Here is a 24,284-nt window from a genome sequence, read left to right on the forward strand (position 1 = left end):
TAGTGGTAGATGGATTTGAACTGTCACTATAAATTTACTAGAGTTCTTTATGGAAAGGTCATTAATCTTTTAAAATCTTTTCAAATGTTTATGCTGTTCGGCTCTCAGTTTAAAATGTCTTTTACTCATAGAGCCACCTCTATGAGTCACAAGTTCCCTCTCTCTAATTTGCCTCTCTGCATAGAACTTATATTCCCTGATACTTCTTTGTGTCCTCCTTCTTCCATCAGGGTAGGAATCTCATTTTTCTTGTTCACTCTTTATCTCCTAAAGCACTATCTAAATCACAGTAGGTGCCCAATAAATGTTTGTTAATTGAATAATAAAAGGTCCATGGTATATTAAGTTGGGGGTATGGTATAGAGCATTTCCAAGCCATCTTGGGGATGGGATAATTTTTATGGCTAGTATCTCACTGGATATTAGGGAGCCATGGAACATATTTGGGAAATGAGAGTTATAGGACATTGCTACCCTAATCACTGCTGGTCCATGAAGGTTGAATTTCTCCTGATCTGGAAACTGACCTCTGGCACGTTGGAACTATTCTGATCTGAGTGGTTGCAAGGTTAGTTCTATTGGAGACCTAGGGCCATTCCTCTGTTTAGTGAATTCCATTAGCTGATGACTCTGCCACCTGTCTACAGGTCTTGAGTAGATATGAATTCTGGTCCTTGATTGGAAGAGAGAATATAAGCAACAGATGTGGAGGTTTAGAAAAAGTTTCTTCCTAGAGGTCAAGAGAGCTATTCTGCTTCCTACCAGGATGCCAGGTGGCGATAAGGATGGCATTAGCCTCAGGTTTCACATGAAAGACAAGGTCAGATTTCACAGTTGGGGTATCTGATGAAACTTTCCCTAGGGAACTTGGGGAGAAGGGAGCATCTCCAATAAATGTCAGTAATGAATTCTCTACCCACTGTTCAAAAACAAAACAAAACAAAACAAAACAAAACAAAACAAAACCCACCAAACCCAAGTGGTATTAACATCTCTACTCTTTGGATTCCACCAATCAGTGCAGTTCAAAGCCCTGCATTTCTGAATCCTAATCATCCTTATCCTATCCCTCTAAAGACTTGAATTAATCTAAGTAGCTCCTATGACAATGCACATATCTTTCACTTTTCATAGTAGGAAGAGGCTATAAGGCTATCCTCTTTTCTCCTTGACTTTCATTATTAAATCATAAAACACATATTATGCATCCTCATATATACTGACATATATCATATATATAAAAAATATATTCTAAGGGCGCCTGCGTGGCTCAATCAGTTAAGTGTCTGCGTTTGGCTCTGGTCATGATCCTGGGGTCTTGGGATCCAGCCCTGCATTGATTGGGCTTGCTGCTCAGTGGGGAGTCTGCTTCTCCTTCTCCTCCCTCCTTGTGCTCTCTCTTGCTCTGTTGCTCTCTCTCTCAAATAAATAAATAAAATCTTTAAATAAAATATATTCTAAAGGAAGAAGATTCCCCAAATGACAGCTAAAATTTTGGCTAAGATGATGATATGAAGAAAAATTGGTATTAAAATTGAAGGAGTGTTTTGGTTGTGAGCCACTGACATTTGTTGAGCTCTTCCTACATGCCAGGAATTATTCTTTTTTTTTTTTTTTTTTTTTGGCCAGGAATTATTCTAAGCATTTTTCGTGTATTTTTTCATGTTGCCTCACAACACTTCTATATGGTCACTACAATTATTATCCTCATTTTACAGATGAAGAAAATAAGGCACTTTCTTCCTATAAGTTAGGATTCGAACCCAGGCACAGCCTGGCTCTAGATTGCTATTACTCATCACTGTTGCTCATCAAGCTACAGCATCTCTTTTCCTTTTATCTGTCCTGTTACCACTAAACAATTTTTCCTGATTTAAAGAAGTAATACAATGAGGGGGCTGGTGGAATGAATGATGTAATTGAAGGCGATTAAAATGTATAAACTCCCAGTTATAAAATAAATGAGTCCTGTAGATGAAAGGTACAGCATAGGAAATAAAGTCAATGATCGTGTAATCCTGTTGAATGGTGACAGGTGATCACTACACTTAATGTCATGAGCATTGAGTAATGTATAGAATAGCTGAATCACTATGTTTTATACCTGAAACTAATGTAACATTGTATGTCAACTATACTTTAATAATAAAAAATGAAAAAGTAATGCAAGCTTATTATTATAAAAATGTAATTAATATACAGATATAAATTATAGAGAGTAATCCTGCTCCCAAAGACAACCACACAAGGATCTTCTATTTTTTTAGATGGTTACATACATGTGGCAGTATGTATAGTTCTATAAGTATGTACCTAGGTCTTTACCATTTTAACACACTATTGTTTAACTTGCTTTTCCAATAATCAGTGTGATCAGATATCTTTCAAGCCAGCACATATAGACTTAGCTCAATATTTTGTGCTAATTATAGAGTAGTTTAGTATGTGGATGTACCATAATTTAAATAAATATAAGTTCACTTGAATTTGGCTTTATGATTTTTATTTTTTGATGTTAGAAATGTTACATTTCAATAGTCAACTTTACCAAACTTTTCTTCCATGGATTATTATTATTAGTATTTTTGCATACAGTGTTATATTACTTTCAGGTGTATGATATAGTGACTCAACACATCACTTGGTGCTCATCACAAGTGCACTCTTTAATTTTCATGGATTCTTTTTGACCATAAGACCTTTTTTCCCCGGGCAGCCCCGGTGGTGCAGCGGTTTAGCGCCGCCTGCAGCCCGGGGTGTGATCCTGGAGACCCGGGATCGAGTCCCACATTGGGCTCCCTGCATGGAGCCTGCTTCTCCCTCTGCCTGTGTCTCTGCCTCTCTCTCTCTCTCTCTCTGTGTCTCTATGAATAAATAAATAAAATTTTAAAAAAAAAAGGACCTTTTTTCCCATGATCTCACTCTTATACTTTATGATGTTTAAATTTAACTCTGTACCCTTCTCTTTTTCTTAAGTCTTGCTGCTTTCATAGAGCTCCTCTGCAATACCACACTTTACCAGTATGTGGCAAAACAGTTAAATTTATAGTCTTCACATTTCTTTCCTGGAAGATCCCAGTTCTGTAGCGTCCAATAGAGCTCTGCTTGATAATATTTGGAAGCTTTACATTTGACATAAAAGTTTATTTAAAATGAACATAAAAAGGTTTCTTGGCTGCATTTCAGGAGGCCAGGGTTGATTTTGGATGCTGCCACTGATTCGCTGTTTGACTTGAATCCCCTGGGCCAGCATCCTCTATATTTTGATAGTTTTCAGACTTCAGTGTTAGGAGATTTTCCCAGCAATATCATCTGCTTCCTTAGTATATTATGACTCTCTTGTTATGGTTCATTCATTTATTGAACAACTCTCTTGTGCCAGAGGCTGTACTAGGTAATAGGTGGCAAGGTTCTCAGAATATTATCAACCAGGCACTATCCTATTGAAAGTCTTCCAAATGCTAATGGCTGATGTCAGGAAGAATGAGATCCAGAATTCTGTGGTCACACCTGTCCTCCTCTGCTCCATGGACCATTATATTCTGTGGTGACTGGCCGAGAACTCATTATTATCATTACTCCGAGTCTCTGGGGGGAGATCAGAAGACTCAGCAGCTGTAACATGTTCAGCTATACCTATACACCTTTGCTAATTCATACATAGTCTTTTTTTTTAATTAAAGGGCAATGATTCTCCATTTTTCAATTCTCTTAAATTATCTGTTCTTTGCTTTATTATAAATATAGATGTTCTTCATCTATTCAACAAACTTGGGCCCTGGGAATCCCAAAATTAATATGACATGGCTCTTGTCCTCCCAGAATTCACTGTGTGAAGAGGAACCAGATATACATCTGAGAATCTCCTGAAAGTTGCAGACTCTTTCCCTAGATAAGCATGTGCATACACTTAAACCAAGCATTTAAATCTTAGGGGATTCGCCTCCACTTTGAATAAGAATCTATGCCATGTGATTGCTTGGATTGACATATGAACAAATTATGATAATGCAGTATTTTAAGTGAAGAGATAACAACATATCCAGTATATTTTTGGAAAAAGGGGAATCTCAAACAATCTCTAACCTTTCGTGAACTTTTGCTCCTAAGTAATAGATTAGATAATTCAGAACAACTCTTGCACTGGACCCAATTTTAAAGTGTGGATAAAATAGGAATACTTTTTCTAAAGAACACTAATATTCTAATAAGATAATGAACATTTAATAGACTGAGGTCAGGAGAGATGGAAAACCCAGACAGATGAGCAAAACTCTGTCTCTTCCATCTTGGGAGACATTTATTGTTTTGGAAGGTGTGTTTGGAAAGATTATTTATATGTATGTTCTGTGGCTTTGCACATCTAGAAGAACAAGAGTTAAGACGTAGGACTTGCCCAGAATGGGGACCCAGGCAAACTATTCCCTGCTTTTGAGCTGATACCTGAAGGGCTGTTTTATAAAAGTAAAGGTGAACTACATATAAGTTAATCTTCACATTGAGCCATTCTTTACCTTATCTTGGTGGCTTAGAAATATCTTCAGAATTGGACAGGTGGTCTCAGATCTCTAGAGCCCCCTAGGTGCCTGAAAGTACAAATTAAGATCTCATTAGTGGAAGAAAGTGTCATATGAGGTCTTACATAAATTCTACCAATAATTTGAAAACTAGGAACAAGAGGAAATAAATAAGTATAAGTAAATACCAGCAGAAATAACACGGCAGAATTAGACCTTTCATTGCTCCAGAGACTGAAATTACCAGACCCAGAATGTAAGGGAGCTCTGGTTACTATGTTCAAAGAGATTAAGGTCAAGTGTGAAAAATTTGGCAGTGGAACTATAAGCCATGGAAGTGATATGGAAGATTTGAAGAGGAACCAAATAGAAGTTCTTGAACTGAAAAATAATATAACCAAAATTAAGAACTCAATTAAACCTGGATTGAGTTTAACTGAAAATTAGACTTGGCCGAAGAAAGAAGTGAAAATCAGGTCATCAGAAATGATCCAGAAAGACAAAAGGTCAAAAGGATTGAACGTACAGAAGGGCAGATAAGAGCCATAGAGGATAGAATGAGAAGGTCTAACTTAAATCTAGTTGAAGTCCTGGTAGGGCAAGATAGAATGAGGCAGCAATATTTAAAGGGAGCATGATAGAGTCTCCAATCTCCTTGAAAATAGACACAGTAGCTTACGCAAGTCTGTGTTCCCTGAAATACTTAGCAGTACTTGATTGTTGAATTTGTCCGGTTTCCTCACCTGTCAAGTTTCCTCCTCTATTTCATTTTATATTTTTGGACTCATGTCAGAAGTTCTGTTACAATAGTATATCTTTAAAATAATATTAGGAACATATTGTCTGATGTAGATATACATTCAAATATCCAAATCTCTGTGTTTGCATTTGCCACTTGAAAATGTAGAGCTTAATCTACAACTGACATTGTGGATGTAGTTTAAGCTCTTGTTTGCAATCAGATGATTCATTTCTGACCAAAAAAATCCCCTCAAACTCATATATGTTACCTATTATCACACTTCATTTGGTTTCTTGCTGTTGAAGCTTTTTAGCGTATTTTTGCAATGAACTATAAAATTCTAATCTGGTCAATTAAAATATTCTATTTACTTGCTTTTGCTCTGGTCTCTTTAATGATATGATATTCTGATAAGTAACTTTATGTTTTCCTTTAAAAATAGGAAACACGATGTTTTATAAACTCCCTGGGAAATAGATTTGAAGACAGAGATTTGCATGCAAGAAAGTTTCCTGGGGAGTGCCTAAGGTCCACACACAGAGGAATGAAGGAAGCAGGATTGGACAGAGGGACAAGTTGAACCTGCAGTGTAGTCACAGTAAACTGACTGATCCCACAGGGAGTTCTGGAACTTGGAAAGTCCTTTAGCAATTGCCCTGTTCTTCAGAGGGTAGGTGAGCCTTTAAATCTCTTCCCCTACACCAGGGACCAGTTGTTGGACAAAGGCTGCTTCCATATATGGGACATGTCCTTAGAGACTCTCTTTACCTGACAGCAATTCCCAGAGGAGGATGCAGGTAATGGGTCCCAGTGAGTAAGTTTCCCTCTAGCAGGGGGGAGATGTGCCTCAGTCCTAAAGGGGAGACCCAGGAAGCACACTGGCAGCATTCACAATACATGATGACCCGTGAGACTGGGCATCAGGAGACCTGAGATTGAATCCTGCCTCTGCTGATGATTGACTATGTGATCTGGACAAGGCATAGAATCCTTTAGGTCACAGTTTCTCATCTTTAAAACAAGGAGTGGGAAATAAAATCTTTAAAAAAAAGAAGGAGTGGGAATGAAGTCAGTTTTTTCTCAACTTTAGTCATTTGTGTGCCACTTTCATACTTCTTTTTTCATACTTTTAGGTCAGCAATACTATGATTCAGTACTATTGTTTATGTAACATGATTTCTTTCCAGTAAATTTATTCATTTTAACTTAATTTCACTGAAGGTGGCTTTTTACATGCAACCATAAATATAACAACAGCACTTAGCACAAATAGGAAGTAGCCACAAAAATAAATTTAATATAAATATCACAATGTTGTTAAAGTCAGGTAGGCACTGTTGCCCGTGGAGTCTCTGAGCCTGGAGCCTGTCTTTTCTAAAAAGATCAACAACTATTGGAGAGAGATTGGAAATACATTAATAGCTAAGACCTTAGCAGATATTTCTCAAAATAAGAATATATACTTTACCAAGGAGAAACATTTTTCTCTATGTGATTCCGTGATATTTAATGCTATGTTTCCTGTGGCACCAAATCTAGGTCATATATTCTCAGTAGGAAGTTTCTGACCTTTCAAGAAAATCCTGGATTAGGTAGTCTTTAGGGTAAAAGTATATTATTCCATGATTTTCTCCTTGCACAAGAGTAGTGTTGGGGAGAAGACACATATGAGTTATACTTTTTTAAGGTCATACATTTATTAGACTGAGTACCAGCCAGAAGATGGAGGGATTAAATTTCTTGGTTAGGGTTCCTAATATTATGCACACACCATATCTGAAATGTAGCTGAGGTGATAAGCAATGAGAATCTAGCACTTCAATTCTTCCAGTCCCAAAAGAGTCTTTCGTAGAAGGTGGACACCCTCTCCCTGAGGAACCTAGCACAGTCCTACCTGGTGCCCCTGCTTCCCCTTCTCAAGGTGGCTGATCCAAAGTAGCAGCTATATGATGCTCTTATCCTAAAAGCATGGGTTTCTCATTCAGATGTCTTTTCCCTGATGAACAAGGATTAGCCAATTTATCCTGGGACATTTAGGCTTTCTTAGGAGGAACCTAGAAAATTCTCCTTCTTGTGATCTTTCTGGAAGATATCAGACGCTGCACTGAGCTGCCCCAACCTGCTGTCCTGCTTTCAGTCTTCTCTCACTTCTGCACATACTGGTCATACTCGAGTGCAGCTTTGAGTCTCCTCTAGAATTTCAGCTGTGGGGATGGGTGTCTGGGTGGCTCAGTTGGTTAAGCATCTGCCTTTGGCTCAGGTCATGATCCTGGGGTCCTAGAATTGAGCCCCAAGCTGGGCTCCCTGCTCAGTGGGGAGTCTGCTTTTCCCTTCCCCTCTGCCCTTCTCCTTTCTCATGCTCACTCTCTCTCTCAAATAAACAAATAAAATCTAGATTTTCAGCTGTATTCTAAGTTTCATTAGGGTCGCTGTTCCTGATTCTTTGTTTAGCTATTGGTAACAGAAGATTTATCCCAGTCTTGGCATCCTTTAATTCCCGAATGTTAGGATTTGGCATCTCCTACTGAATTTACCTAAACTAGCCCACCATGGGGTGACTAGAATTTGATGTCAGTATCAAGTTACTCCCATAAGAAAATTAGGAAAATTCTCATCCTTGAGGCTAGTAAAGGTACACCCCTCATTCAGGTAAATCTACTTTCTGAAAATCCCTAAGGAATTGAGACCATGAGGCCTCTTTGCTTCTGTCATAGAACCAATTTATGTCATTGTATAAATAATGATGATAATGGCGATTATCAACCTAATAGTAGAGGACAAAGAAAGTGAGAATGAGGAGGAGAAGGTACAGGAAGAGGAAACCAGGAGAGAAAGAGAAGGGGGAGAGCTTTATTGAGCACCCCTGACTGTCTTTGAATATAGACACCTCTGTGTGATGAATTGATCCCTCGAGTTTTAGAACTCAGGTGCAATTGAGCAAATAAGTGTCTCTTATTCCCTTCTAGACCAATCCAATATAAGTAATTTTTATGGCTTTCTCTCTGTCTCTTGGAATATAGTCAGTCCTCAGGCCTGATTAAACAAATTTGTGAATGTGAGTTAGTTTTATACGTATGGTTTTATTGGGTGTGACTTACAAGTCACATGGAATATGTGAAGTTACTCTGGTCCTTACAGAATGACCTGCCAACTCAGCCCTCCGTTTCTTCAAATCTCTTCTGAGAATCATTTTTCTCTTTACCTCCAAATGTCATGCTCCCCATGTTCTTATTTAATTCTGAAAATGGCACAGAGACAAAATGTATATGGATTATAATGTGCAAATAAATGTGTGTTCAGTCTGATGTGTGGGTGACTTCTCTGGTGTATTGTAACCTAGTGTTCTGTTTTATTTTTCTGGTGCTTGGATATACAGAGAACAAGATGGTTCAATATTCATGAATGTGGTGCTTACATTACATGTACTTGATCTTTGTAAGATTTGGTTCATTGAATTGTTTTTAGGAAAGCTACATTCCCCATTGCTCAGGACAAAAATGCATTGGAAGCACTCAAAGTACTCAAAGTAATTTTCATGCATGGTATGCTGGGGGTCATGAAGATGGAAGGCTGATATGATGCAGAAGATCTTTTGACCTATCTAGAGCCCTAATCAAAGCCAGGAAGCCTCCATTTGAGATAATACATGTCTTTTCACTCAGTTCCACTGGTTGTCAATCAGGATAATTTAGCCCCCGTGGGGACAATGGCAATGTCTGGGGACAACTTTAGTTGTCATAATTGTTAGGATGCTGCTGGCTAAACATCCTATAATGCTTAGCATCCTTATGCTGCTAAATGTTGTGTCCTACAATGCACAGAATCCTGCCCCCTACCGCCCCAATAAAGAATTACTCAGCTTAAAACGTCAATTGCACCGAGATTAAAGTCATGCTCTCTATTCAATCAACCCTTTATTTTTTTTACTAATCTAGGCTGAAATTTAACATGGCATAACACCAGAGAGCACAGTGTAATTTTGTTTAAATAATACTTTCTCCGAGAAAGATGGTGATGTTGTACTTGCTAATTCTTGGAGTTGCTCATAGAAGAATCAGGCCAGTGAATCTCAGGATACTTTGTCTCCAGAGCCATCTCCTCCTCACTCCCCTCTGGCAATGTACTGTTGAGCCCTGAGAACCAATTGGCAGTAATCAATGTGATATGCTTTGATGCATTCCTGAGGCTGGAAGAATTGTTGAACCTTTGAATGACACATGCCTGGAGGCAAAGAGTAATATAATTCACAAAGGAAAGAAGGAGACCAATTAGAGTTGATTAGAAATAGAACACTCTGTGGGAAATATTCGAAGCCCAAAATCATTCAAAGATAGGGGCTTGCCAAAAAGCAAAGATGGACATGGTGCCCTATGGTTTACAAGTGCACACGACAGCACGGGACACTGTGAAATAGAATTTTATAAACACTGGTCCTCCATGATTTCTCTCCTGTTCTTTTGTCTTCTGCAGCATGATGAAAAATGGAAGAGTTTAATTTTGATCTGTAGTGACCAAACAGTGGAATTAACTTCAGAAAGAGCTGAATTTCAATCTTAGTTCCATACATACAAACTATGGGCTCTTAGGCACATGACCTAACTTCTTTAAATCTTGGCTTTTTCATCCTCCCAGATGGGGAACATGATACATACCTGTTGTGAAGAAGAAAGGAGAGTGTGCATGCTAGTGCAGTCTTGGCACACACTAGATGCTTGTAGATAGTCACCTGCGTCTTTTTCCCTGCAGCTAGAACAGTGCCAATTCTTGCCATCCCACCAAAATGTTGAGCTTTTCAGAAGTGCTTTCTTGGAAGTCTTTTGGATGTGCATCAGAGTGCAAGCCATGCTCTTGAATTTTCAGTTGGGGCAGGAGGATGGCTTACTACACTTGCTTTATCACTCACCCTTAACCAGCATTTTCTCCACTATCATTGGTAGCAGGGCAAGTAGGGGGGAGATGGAAGGAGGGAGGATGGCAAACACTTGCTTCCAGTCTCTTCCCTGGGCTAGAAAACAGAAACGTCTAGAACAGGCCAGCATTTGTTTTGTCCACTCAAGCATTTCTCAAAATTTTAGGCATCCACAGAGGTTCCAATTCCAGTGGCTTGTATAGTAGCATCCCGCTTTTTGTAACTTGGTTCTCTGGAAGTTCAGTTCTCTTGAAACATAACTGAGAACCAAGACAATAACAGTTAATGCATAGAAGAACCCAAACTAGTATCATGCTATAAAGCTCAAACATGGTATTAGGAGAACCCCATGCTACCATTATCAGAGCTGCCTTATTCTTATTTTACATGCAATTAAGCAGCTTTTCAGACTTTCAAGCCAATTCTCTCACTGGGACCAGGTTTTGTAGGTCCTGAAACTTATACATCTGTTGGATCACTCTTTAAGAAAAAGAATATGAAATTACAAATATAAAATTAAATATGAATGGGAATATTTATTTAGAATAGTAAGTCTTTACAAAGTAATGATTTATAAAACGCTGACAAATACCATAAGCATCATAAAATCCAGAAAAATAACATTTTTTAAAATTGACTTCCTGGCATTTATTTATAATTCTTTTATCAAAAGTCTTTTGGCTGAATATTCTTTGATTGCCTTAGTCACATGGCATTTTACAATTCTGTTTCCTAAAGGGAATAAGGGTAATTTAACTTGTTCTCTAGCATGGTTGATCAAAATTTATTTTTTACTATTGATAATTAAAGAAAATTTTCCTTCAGCTTCACAGTTTGTTTTTGGGTCATGCTAGGTAAAACTTTTAGGATTATTGTCAAGTTTGAGAAAACCTCTGACACGTTACTTTTAAGAGTTGTAAGTTGTTTTCTTTTTTCAAGGATTTATTTTTTTATTTTAGAGAGAAAGAGAGAGAGAGGACAAGTGCAAATGGCAGAGGAAGAGGGATAGAGAATCCCAAGTAGACTGACACTTGATTTCAGTGTCAAGCCCCACACTGGGGCTTGATTTCATGACTCTGAAATCAGGGCCTGAGCTGAAACCACGAGTCAGACACTTAACCAACAGCACCACCCAGGCACCCCAAAGAGCTATACGTTTTGAAAGAATATTCTGTAGACCATATTCTGGCTCTGTACAATTGCACGCCTTGTTTCTTCTACAGTCCCACATCTGGGCTGGATGCTGTAAGAAATGTTCTCATCATGATAGGACCTACATGTCATGATGCTGGTGAATGTGCATAGGTAGGAACACTCCCAGAAGCCATTGCTGTGCCCGGATGGCTAGCAGTAATTTATCTAGACACAAAGGTTGCTACCGTAAATCATAAAAGTAAATCTGGCTGAACTTTGGCTAACTGGGTCCTTAAGTCCAATGGCATTCAATATGTGGACTGTTACTTGTAGGAAGTCAAAGAGGAAAGAAACAGGGGTCTTAATTGTGGTTAAAATAGCTTCCTCTGCAAATTATACAAAAACATAAGACCATGTAAATACATAGCCAGGTCCCCTCTCAGGTCTTGAAAGGGTTCCATGCACACGGCGGCTTTGGAGCTCAAACTCCATATGATTCATGGTTCTCCATCTACACTGATGATAGAAAATAGCACCAAGAAGAGAGGAGAATTTGTGGATATGGCCACCAGTTTGCTAGGGAACTAGCTGTGTGACCTTGGATAAATCACTTCACTTTTTATGGACCTTGATTTCCCATTACCAAAGTGACAAGTGTGAATGCAGTGATGTACAAGATTCCAGATAGCCATAGGACTGAGTGCCCCAAGAATGGTTTCTGAGCGAGCCCAGCAGAGTCAGGGAGACTGGGGTTGAGCAAAAAGAAAGAGTTACTGCCTTAAGGACTATCCCTTCTTCCCTCTCTCCCCTAGCAGAGGTTTGCTCAGCAAACAAGCCCCATGTTTTCCCAGCACAACAGAACTATGAAAACTCTGCACCACTGAGTATTGCTACAATTACTGACTGTGACAGGCCTATCTTTTATTTTCCTGGGAGCAAAATGGAAGGAGTGAGCTGTCTGAGTTACATACCCGGGTGTTCCTCTCTGAAAACCATCAGGGCCAGAGAATTGTCTTAGAAACAGTGAGGCTCAGGCCAATTTCCCTGGCTGGTCCCAAGCAACTCTTGTTTGTGAGTTGCCTAGAAGTCAGGTCAGACTAATTTTGAGGAGGATTCCAGTGCCTCCTCTTTTCACCTCTTGGCTTTTCATTTCTCTCCTTTGATGGGTGGACTGGGAGTGGGAGAAAGGTGGGTGGTGGCTAGTCTTGCCTGGGCATTAATTACTTTGTACATTTGATATGAGAACTCATTTTTAAAAAATGAAATTCATTCCAATCTTATCCAGCTTGACCATAAACAAAACTCCTCTCCCAAGATTCTTTTTTTAACAAACCTTCTATGAATTTTTTTTTATATCCATTCAATTTTTGTCCTTTTCTCATTCTGGAACAACCAGTCATTTTACTTTCCTAACCTACTTTTCTTACATAGGTGTTTCCTTTCACCCTCATGATTTCTAAGGAGTTTTAATTACATATATTGATTAGAATCCTTAATCCCTTATTCCCAGTGAAATCTATGAAGTTAGGTTGTGGACTGTCTGGTATGCTAGCATCCTGGGGATTGCCAAACATGGAACTATGTCTTATTATTTCTAGAACTATATTCTTCCTGGTAGTAAATTTTTCAATGTGGCACCAAACATGTTTACTGATAGACCCAAATATGCATAGTTCCTCTGTAAAAGGAAGCCCATAGTAGACAATCCTGTGCTCGGTAATTAATGCTTTGGTGTTTTATCTTATTTGGAAATGATCTAGATATTCAATGAATATCCATTATTTAACTCATCTCACCAAAACTTGGTTTCCAGTGACCAAAAAGAATTTGGAAAGTGTTTTTTAAGCAGATGTACCATAAAACATAATCATTGTTGAAAAGATCATTTATAAAGTTTTTATCTTATATCTATTTGATTTACTAGTTCTTCACAGTTATGTTTAGATCCTTCATAAAAGTTCCATGAGATATTAAACAGCGGACCATCATCTTGTTATCTTTTTTTTTAAGTCTATTTTTTTTAACCTCTACACCCAAAGTAGGGCAGGAACTCACAACCCCAAGATCAAGAGTCAAATGCTCCTCTGAGCCAGCCAGACACTTCTTAAGTTAACTGTCTTGCTGAAACATTCTGTAAGAGAGAAAACATCTTTTTTGAGTTTTTTTTAAAAATTTTTTATTTATTTATTTGAGAAAGAGAGAGAGCACATGAGACAGAGCCCAAGCAAGGGTGGTGTGTGTGTGGGGGAGGGTAGGGGGGAGCAGGGAGCCGATGTGTGACTTATCCTAGGGCCCTTAGATCAGGACCTAAGGTGAAGGCAGATGCTTAATCGACTGAGCCAACCAGTCACCTCTTTTTTGACTTTTAGTAAACCTAGGTAGAATAAAAGTATTATGTTTCATTCTGATAACCCTAAAGACATGCCTCTTTTAATGAAACCAACAAACTTAAGCTAGCTTTTATTTACCAAAGATTTTCCTAGATCACATGAATTTATAAAACATTGAGGTTAGTATCTACATTTCTGGCAGTATACTTGATTTGTATAATGCTTGTTTGTCTTTAAGCCAATTAAATTGAGCTCTTTACAAATTAATTTTGGCAATACCATCCGAAGGTAGAAAAAGAACCACACATCTATAACATACGTAAAAGACAGACACAGAGATCTTAGAGCTTTCATTAAAAAATTTTAGCCATGAGACAGGTAGAATAATGCAAAACCCACCAGTTTATAAAAGAACAGTTGGGCCAGATTGTGTTTGTGGCAGATGGTATAAATTAAGGTTATCTGCTCAGATGGGTAAAGTTTTTACTGATATTTGTGAAAGATTTTTAAGATTTTTCATAGACCATCTTTTCAAAATAGTCTTTCCTTTTTTCCCCCTTCCCTTCTTCTGATCAGAATTACCTTGGCTCCCAGAAAAGACCAGGTAGGACATACTTACATCACAAAAGGCACAGAGAAAGAAGGCAAGCTCCATCAGAGGGGACTTTTGTTCACTAAATCCAGATCTTTTGTAATATCTGCAAGCCTTTTGAAGTGAATAGTAAGGTTTTGAGATTGCTAAAAAGGGTAGGTGGGCTTTGTATTGTTTCTAGAGCCTCACTGCTGTTCTTGTACCCCGCCCCCCTCCCCCCCCCCCCCCCCCCCCCCCCGCCCAAACTGGTAAAACAAATATGCTTGTTTTTAATTCTACCAAGAACTGATTTGCAATTTGAATGATATCAGGAAGCTAACCCACCCATCCAACTGTATTTTCTTCAATTTGCTTTTTTATATCAGGGAGAAGATCTTCAACTAGGATGGAGATTGAAAGATTCCTATGTTCTAGATCTAGAATTGTGTATTTTTGGAATGTTTAGTAACTCTTCCACAAAGGCTTCAGAATATTTTTCTTTCCCTTTGAATACATAGCTTCATTTTAGCTTAGGGGAGAAGGCTAAAAATAAGTTCCTGTCTGACTCTGAATATCAGCTTCCAATATGGCCAACCTCTGACCCTAGAGCTACTTAAAACAAAACAAAGCAAAACAAACAACCCACAAATCTTTTTGAATGTCTTATCAGGTTTCAGCTGGGACAAATAGTAAATATTCCTGGCAGTACTGAACACCTCTTTGGGTGCAAGGGGCATCCATAAAGAGGATGCAAAAGATACTACCCTCCCAAGCCTAGAAGGATTCCCAAAGATAACCAAAAGAAAGACAGATTTAAACAATTCTCCTGAGAGTGAGGAACAGTTCGTAGGACCCTGGCCCCCTACCTGGTGCAACCCACATTTCTGTGCAGCCATATTTTGGGGGCCCCCAACCTAAAAGTTCCCAAGTCCAGTTCTGAGGACACAAAAGGAGATGAACAGAAGGCTCTATCTCCCTGGGAGATAATGGATCAACAATCAGTAGGTCCCCAAAAGCAAATCCACAGCCACAATTAAAGATCTAAATGTTACAAATGTTTTTTGCATGCCAATTTATATTTGACTGAGGAAGGGACAACATGAAATTTTATCTTCCTCTTTCAACCAGATACCACAGACAGAGATACCTGGACAGCAGGTGTCCTAGCAGGTCTCATCCTGGTCACCAGAGACTGTAGAAGAGGGAAAAGAATTTTCCCTCTGTCCTTTATGGTGCATGCTCAGCTGAGACCACATTTTTTTTTTTTCCAGGACACTTTATAAATGAATATGCTTATCTAGGTTAAAAGTTCTCCACTGAGGCCAATGTAATTCAACATTATCTTTGGTAAGCGTAACTTGCTTGTTAAGCCATAAGACAAAATTGTATTCAGCTGAGGCCTTAAGCTCAGGCTACTATAGCCTAAGTCAGACCTGGCCCTCCCCCAGACCCAGTCTGTTTTCTCGATTGGACTTGGTCCAATTTTTCAGTCGCACCCAGTCTGACTGTAGCCAGTTTCTGGACCCAGTCCAGAAAAAGAAATGCTCCAATAAAGTCTGAAAGCACATAATGCAAAAGCTGCAGAACTAAAGTCGGCTAGGGACCCACTGACCACCAGAGACAGCAAGAAAGCAGTGAGCTCAAGGCGCTCAGGAGGTACCTTCCTCTGGTTTCTCATTGCTCCTGGGGGTATCAGGGGCCTCCTTCAGTTCCCTTTTCTGACAGACAGAACTGGTAAAAGATAAACTGAGGCATATGAAACATTTTAAGAGTTCATTTGAGCAAGAATTGATTAAATCCAACAGTCTCCAAGTTGGCAGGCAGAAAGGAGTCCTGAAGAGCTGGACAAAATGGAAGACTTTTTTTTCCTAAAGATTTTATTTATTTTTTGAGGGAGAGAGAGAGAACGCAGGAGGAGGGGCAGAGGGAGAGGGAAAAGCAGACTCCCTGCTGAGCAGGCAGCCTGACCTGGGGCTCCATTCCAGGACCCTGAGATCATGATCTGAGCCAAAAGCAGACGTTTAACTGACTGAGCTACCCAGGTCCCCCTCAGTCTGATTTATTTCACTTAGCATGATACCCTTTAGGTCCATCCATGTTATTGAGAATAGCAAGATTTCATTCTTTTTTATGGCTGAGTCATATCCCATTGTGTATATATACCACATCTTTATCTATTGATGCACACTTGGGTTGCTTCCATAGTTTGGCTATGGTAAATAATGCTGCAATACACATAGGGGTGCTATTGTTTTGTTTTTAAGAAGTTACATTTTGAAGACTGTGGAAGAGTTTCTTAGAAAATCAAGTAGAAGACACTTGTAGAAGAGCAAAAGGCATGTGCTGAATTGTCCCAGGCAAACAGTGACTACCAATGTATAGAAAGGCTGTGGACAATGCATGGGTGTTTGTATCATTCCAGATTTTGTTCTATGCATTTTTCCATATGAATGCATGTTTAAGCAAAACAAGTCAGACACACTATAAATGCATTTTGTACATTTAATAACATGAATATATTTTTGCATTAATAAAAATGTTCTACAACAATATTGTTATTGATGATTAAATATCATTCCATTGTATTATGGCAGTTTATTTAATGTTAGACGTTTACAGTGTTTTCAGTTTCTAACTAAATGTTTGTCTCCATCTCTTGGGAATAATTGCAATGGAATTGTTGGGTCAAAGGGTCTATAAATTTTAAAGGCCTTTGATTAAGTATTTCTAAATTGCCCATCCAGAAAAGTTGTAGCAATTGAAGCTCTCTTCAGCAGCGCAGAAGAATGCCCATTTCCTCTCACCCTCACTCGGGCTAGATTTTATCATACTTTTAAATCTTTGCCCATTTGAGAGGGGAAGATGATAATTTGTCTTAATTTGCATTTTTTGATTACTAATGTGATTGAGCATTTTTTATAAGCCTATTAGCCATTTGCATTTCTGCTTTTGTAAACTGCCACTTTATTTCTTTCAAGCAAGAGAATCTTTTGCTTCAGGAAACTCTCCCCTTGATAGTAAGATCAGATTTATAAAATGCTATCTTTTGTTTTCACACTTACACACCTCCTACTGGAAACATGAGAAGACAGTCTAATAGGAGGACATGGTGTGCCTTTAGCAACTGGTGAGTTCATCAGCTATGGGGCAGAACTTAAGCTTTTTGCCTTAACTGTTAGCTCTAGTTTCAGAGTTGCCTCTGATGACCACTGTTCATGACTATATAGGAACTTTACATCTCTTTATAGGGGTAACTGAAAGCTACTTTATAGTCTAGATATTTGAGTATCTATGTCAAGTAGATGTAGTATAGCTTATAATATGTAGTTTATATTATGCAGTTTCTGTTATGTTATATTACAATGTTATACTATCAAATTGATAACCGATAAGGCATTACCCTGCCCTGGTTTTAAGCTTCTGAAAGGTTAGAAAGGTTTCTTCTTCACCTTTTAATGTCCTGTCACACCTAACACAGTGGCTTGTCCATTGCAGGTGCTCTCTAATACAGGGCGAATGAATGGATAATGACACTTCCTAATAGTGCCATTTTTTTATTAGTCATTTTATTTTTTTATAAGCTGTTTTTTGGAATATGGTCAGCCATAAAGTAAAATTGATTCGCTAAAGTCTGAATCCTACTCTACATCTGTAACAACAAGGTTTTTAGAGATTGAAACCCAGACATAGCCCAGCAGTACCATTTTAATTCTAGCAGATCTTGAGTTTTCTAGTCCTTCTTCAACTTGCCAGGTGGTCTTAGAAAAATGGCTCAATTTCATGGTGCTTCTCTTTCTCCATGCCCAAAAGGAAAAAAGGTAATATTTGTTTATAAGGTGCTGTGTGTTATACTGGTTCTTTGAAAATGCTGAGAATTACTATATTGCTAAAAAAAACCCCACAATAATTAAGAGTATTCTATACAGAGGTCATTAACTACATTGGAACTAAAATGTGTGAGTTACCACTGACATTTCAAGGACTATATTGTCTAATAACTGAGCCTTGACAAATTGAAATTATTTACAAACTTGGCTGAAATGGGAATCCAATACTGTTTCTAGTTTTGTTGAACAATTCAATTAAGGAACTCTTTATATATAACATTATGCCATTTTTCCAGTTGAAATATTACAATGATGTTACATTTGAAATCTGAAACTGGTTATTTTGACAGTGGTTTTATGTGTTCAGCCTTGGACTTAGTGGGGAAGAGGTGGGAAGTAAGTGCACACTCTGCTATAGTGGAGGTCCAGAAAAAAAGAGTTTGGAGGTGCCATTTCCAATGGAGCTTGTGGGAAGTGGCCTCAGTTCTCTACCATAGTCTGCTTGTGTGGGCTCACTTTGCAGGAGTCTTTTTCTGTAGATGATCCAGTGGGATTCCTGGAGTTCTACTTTTGTAAAAAGCAGTAGGAACTTAGCTCCTTATGGCTTGAATGTTGATTTGACCCCTGATATGACAATATATCTTACTTTCACAATGAGAGTTCTTTCCATCAGCTTGACCTCTAAAACAAAGAGAAGGTTGGGGCGCTTTTCTTTTCATTGATGTTGTATTTAGTTTTATGTATCTAAATGTTGTCTAAGCTGCAGACCTTGTGGCTTAGGGATTCCATCTACTGGAGTATGGCCAGTAAGGTAACTGTGTGCTAGCAGAGCTGGGTGCAAATGACAACTCATCTCTTACTTGCCCACTTCAGAATTGTTTGTGTGCTAATTTATTCGGTCACCCATGAATATCAATGCTGGGGTCCTTCGAGGGGTCCTTTTCTCACTTGGAAACCAGTTAGAGTGGCCTGAGTTTTCAATGAATTTGGGTCATTGATTGAGCTCCATGATACTCTGATGTGAAAGGAAAAATTGCTGCAGCTTTTTTTCTCACTGTTTACCATTGGGTTATGGGTAAATACCTGCTGGGAACATGGAATGAGGGGAATGAGGAGGATCTGAGCTAATGTCTTGGCTACTGCTACCTCAAAATGACAAATGAAGCTACTTTTGTTTTCCTGAAAATATCTTTCTTGAATGATGCTGAAGGCATTCTCTATCTGGTTTGGACATCCATCTTACTGCTTATCCCGTGATCCAGATGAGTATGTTGAGGTCATAGTGGCGGACTGAGTCTGTGAAGGTGTAATTTTAACAGTGGCATCCCCTCCATCCTACTGTAGATGTGCCTGTTAAACACACTGCCACTAGGTTGTGCTAGAGTATAAACAGAGTGCAGTTGTGCGGTTGCTGGTAAATCCTCACTCTATTGGCTATTTCCTTCATTCTTTCACACTTATATGAAATTTCTTCTCTTCTCTGTGGCTTGGAAGAATATATGAGAAACATCATTGTGATCATTGTTCTTTGAGATGAAGGACATTTGGGCGACTCTTTTGTGATTTTGTAAAGACCCGAGGTAGTATATGCTCAGAATTATTTACCCTTATGCCTGGATACCACTCAGTTGTGTCCCAACATCTGGTGCCTTGGGGTGAGGATGTCTGCTTCTCCTCAACTTTCTTACTAGCTCCTCATTTTCTGCTTATTTTATAACATGGGAAAGCTCAAGACTCTCTTGGGTTCTTCTATCATTTTTTGTCTCAGTATCATCTCCCTAGATCATCTTAATCACATACTATCTTTATGTCATTGCTGTCCCCCACAATATCTCTAGCCTTGACCTTTTCCAGAAAACTCCAGACTCAATCTAGGATGACCAAACTCCCAGCTTCTGGGACAGTCCCAAATTGTACTCATTATCCCATTATAATTATTAGTAACACCCCATTTCTTTTTTTTTTTTTTTTTAGTAACACCCCATTTCTCTCTCAATATGTCCTGGTTATGTCATTCTACACATAGGTCTCTGCCAATTTGGCATCTTCACTTGAATATCTCCTAGACATCCCAATTACTGGGTCTGAAACTAAGTCCTTAATTCTTTAATCCAATTCCTTTATTTCTTCCAAGTTAATGACATCCACATCCACCAGTGGCTTAAGCCAGTTATCTAGTACTTTTCCTTGATTATTTGATTTCTCTGATCCAATCAATCAATAAACTCTACAGGCTCTGCATTCAAAATATATCTCAGATCCATTCAATTCTATCTCCTCCACTATAATTCTAGTCCAAGACACAATCCTCTCCTACATGGATAGATCTTAAAATCCATTCTCCATATAATAATTAGGTTAGCATTTAAATCAGATCATGTCACTTTCTTGCCTGAAATCCTCTTACAAGAAAGAAGGTAAATAAACACTTGGGAAAATAATAGAACTTATTATGCCACTAAAACAAGCAGGGAACCTAGAATTATTGAGCGTCATTGTGCTAAGTTGTTTGCATTTGTTCTCTCATTTAATTTAAGCTTCATCTTATCTCTGTTTCATACGTATCATTCCAGTTTATTCCAGCTAAGGTGAAGCAAAACAAAACACTAACCAACAAACAAGAAAAATTTGTTTCAGAAAGAATGAAAATGTCACACAGCTAGTATGTGTTAAAACTGAATTTGAATCTTAGTTCTCTTAAGAACTAAAGCTCAAAGGTTATCTGTTTTTTCCAATCACTTTGTTGGCTACCAGTCACCTTTCTTCATTTGGCCCCAGGAATACTTGCACTGAGGTTTTTGTGTTACTTGTTTGGGCCTTTTGCCTAATGATTTATCAACTGTCATCACCAAAATGTTGTTGAAGGTTTTTCCTGGGGGACTGTATTGATTAAGATTAGAACTGACTATGGATAATGAAAAGGTAAAAAAATAAAAAATAAAAATCACTGCTTTATTTTTATTCTTTCTCATGTAAAGACATCTGAAGATGAGTAGTTCTGAGCTGTTATGGGGCCCCATGCTCATGGTTCTGGCTTTTTGTCTGCTTTAACAGTACAATGCATAGTTGCCTTCCTTAAGGTCACCCTATGTTCCAAGATGGCAGCTGGAAAATTCTACTAAAATTGATACTGGTTCAAAGGAAGATAGGGAGAAATGAGTAGTTTGGTGACTGACTTCTGACTTAGTTTTCTTTAATTTCTCATTATTTGAGGTTTTTTTTTTCTTCCCAGTGAGAGTATGAATGTATAAAGAATATTCTCTCTCTCATCAATCAATCAATCAATCAATCAATCAATCTTTTTAAAAAAGCACATGCTACTTCTTGTTTCAGCTCAGATTGTGATCTCAGTGTCATGAGATTGAGTGCTGTGTTAGGCTCTGTGCTCAGCATCATGTCTGCTTGAGATTCTCTTTCTCTCCTTCTCCCTCTACCCCTTCCCCCACTCAAATGTACTCTCTTTCTCTATCTCTTCAAAATAAATAAATAAATCTTTAAAAAAAAGAATAAAGCATGGGGTACTTGGGTGGCTCCATCAATTAAGGGTCCAACTCTTGATTTCAACTCAGGTCCTGATATCAGAGTTGTTACATCAAACCTTGAGTTGGTCTCTGTGCTCTGTGTGGAGTCTACCTGAGATTCTCTCTCTACTTTTCCCTCTGCCCCTTCCCCCTCTCGCATGTATGCACATGCATCCACTGTCTCTCTAAAATTAATAAATAAAATCTTTTTATTAAGAATAAAGTATGGATTGAGGTTGATTTGCATTCTGATTGACCTGTCTATAATTACCAGCTTTCTCAGTGACTAAATGTGATGTTCGGCCCATTGTGTAACCCTTATAAGTGAGATACTTTACATAGTCATCTTATTTAACTCTCACTGAAGCTCCCAGAATGGATATAACCAAGGTTCAGAATGTGTTAGTGAATGTCAAATAATGTACAATATGCAGTGATTAAGAGTTCATGTAGCATATGGGATGTTTAAAACTCTTATTTAGGGCAGCCCCAGTGGCCTAGCAGTTTAGCGTCGCATTCAGCCTTGGGTGTGATCCGGAAGACCCAGGATCGAGTCCCGCATCGGACTCCCTTCATGGAGCCTGCTTCTCCCTCTGCCTGTGTCTCTGCCTCAATCTCTCTCTGTCATGAATAAATAAATAAAATCTTTAAAAAATAAAAAATAAAACTCTTATTTACCTTATTTTAATCCAAAGTTTTCCTCCTGCCAATCAAATAGGGCCTTTCATCCTTCATTATTTTCTTTATTGAGGTTTTTGCAGAAAAAAAATACAAAACAAGCTTAATGTTATCAGAGATGATAAGAGAATATCATAGGGCTTTAAAAATATATATGTTTGAAGTGTAACCCTATGGACTTCTGATTTTGGAGGTCTGGATGTGCTTGAAAATCTGTAGACTAAAGAATTGATGTATATATGTCATCATGAGTGGGACTCTGGTGCAAAAATAATAGCTTTTTCCACAAATGCTCTGCCAGTCTTAATTTGGTACCTTTTTAAAAAAAGATTTTATTTATTTATTCATGAGAGACACACACAGAGAGAGGCAGAGATATAGACAGAGGGAGAAGCAGGCTCCCTGTGGGGAGCCTGATGTGGTACTCGATCTCTGAACCCGGGATCACTCCCTGAACTGAAGGCAGATGCTCAACCACTGAGCCACCCAGGCATCCCAATTTGGTATCTTCTTCTTGGGTAGAAAAGTCTGCCTCTTCCAGAGTTTGTGCTATCATATTAAACGGCCATCTCTGAAGTTCTTCTCTCACTGACACTGTTCCCACTCTCCTGGGGAGTGTAAATATAGTCTTTCTTCTCAGATCCTTCCTCAGAAATTCACTCTTTTAGGAGACAGTTCTCACCTTTCCTGGGTGAGCTCGGTTTCATTTATATAGGTACTGCATAGGCTCTGGAAGAGTAGTTCTCATTCAAGGTCCTGGTTGACTTTGCCCTTTTTTGCCTTTGCTTTTCTCCAGAGCTAAGGCTGGCAGGGGAGAATGAGAAGGAAAGTATCAAGACTCCAAATTGGCCGATTAGATTTCAAAGAACAAAAATAATATTCAAGGCATCTCTCTCCTCTTTGTTGACAAAAGGCTATCTTTGCAGGAACTCTATGGTACCATGTACACTGTTGGCCCTATGCAAATTAGCACCAAAGACAACATTATAATTATGCTTCTAAACAAGGGAAGCAAGAAGATGCATCTTAAATACCCTTTATTTGGTTGCTCTAGGGGCACCTTTGTAAGTCCAGTGTTGGTGAGCAGGTGCAGAGGTTAAAAATACACTCAAAATCAAGAACCTGGTACCTTGCTGTCTGTCCTATCTGTCATGAGTGTGAATGCCTTCCTGGAAGCATGGACATTAAGGGAGAAGATGTGGGCAAGACATATAATTCCTCTTCTCCTGGACTCTGTTCCCAGTATAGTAAAGCAAGGATAAGGACTGTCTAAAGCTGGGGAACAGGAGAAACTAGAAAGCAGATTTGTACTAATAACCAATAATGAGCCTCTCAATTTCTTATATGCTTAAAGTGTTAAGCATTTGTGTTAGGGAAGGTGTACTCACAATACTAGTGACTACCATTTTAGCATCTACTATTTACTATGCAGACTACCAGGTACTTTGTAGTCATGATTTCTAGTTTTCACAACAAAATTGTGGGGGAAGTATTGTAAAACTATGGGTATCTCTGAGAGGGCATACAAAGGAGCATAAAGCATTAAGTGGGAAAACCAAGATCCAAACCCATAGGGTCTGAAATCTTTGCTGTTTTCTCTAGGTAGTACTTCACTGTTGGCTTCATTAGGGCTCATTTGGTTGCAAGTAATTTAAGTCCACTTTTGGATCCCATCAAACCTTGCTTAAAACACACTTTGAGTTTAGTAAAATCCACTTAAATTCAACTCGTTTACACATAAGTGGGAATTAAGTGTAGAGATACAGAGGTTTCTCACCAGACCCTCAAGTGAGTCTGCATCTCCTGAATGAGTTGGAACCAGCACTTAGTTCCAGGCAGTACTTACAAAGTTCCCTGTTTTTGCTTTTCTGTTCACTTCAGCTCACTCTTCTTTCTCACTGTCGATAGGCTTCTCCTGGCTCTTTCTCCATATGCTGTAACATACTGTCAACAGTTCTGGAGTTTAATGTGATATGGTCAGGGCCCCAGAGTGAGATACCACCTCCTACAGTCTTGAAAATAGATTAATTGACCAAGTTTGAGGGAGCCACCTAC

Source organism: Canis aureus, chromosome 2 (genome assembly GCF_053574225.1).
Source record: "Canis aureus isolate CA01 chromosome 2, VMU_Caureus_v.1.0, whole genome shotgun sequence".
NCBI classification, from domain to species: Eukaryota; Metazoa; Chordata; class Mammalia; order Carnivora; family Canidae; genus Canis; species Canis aureus.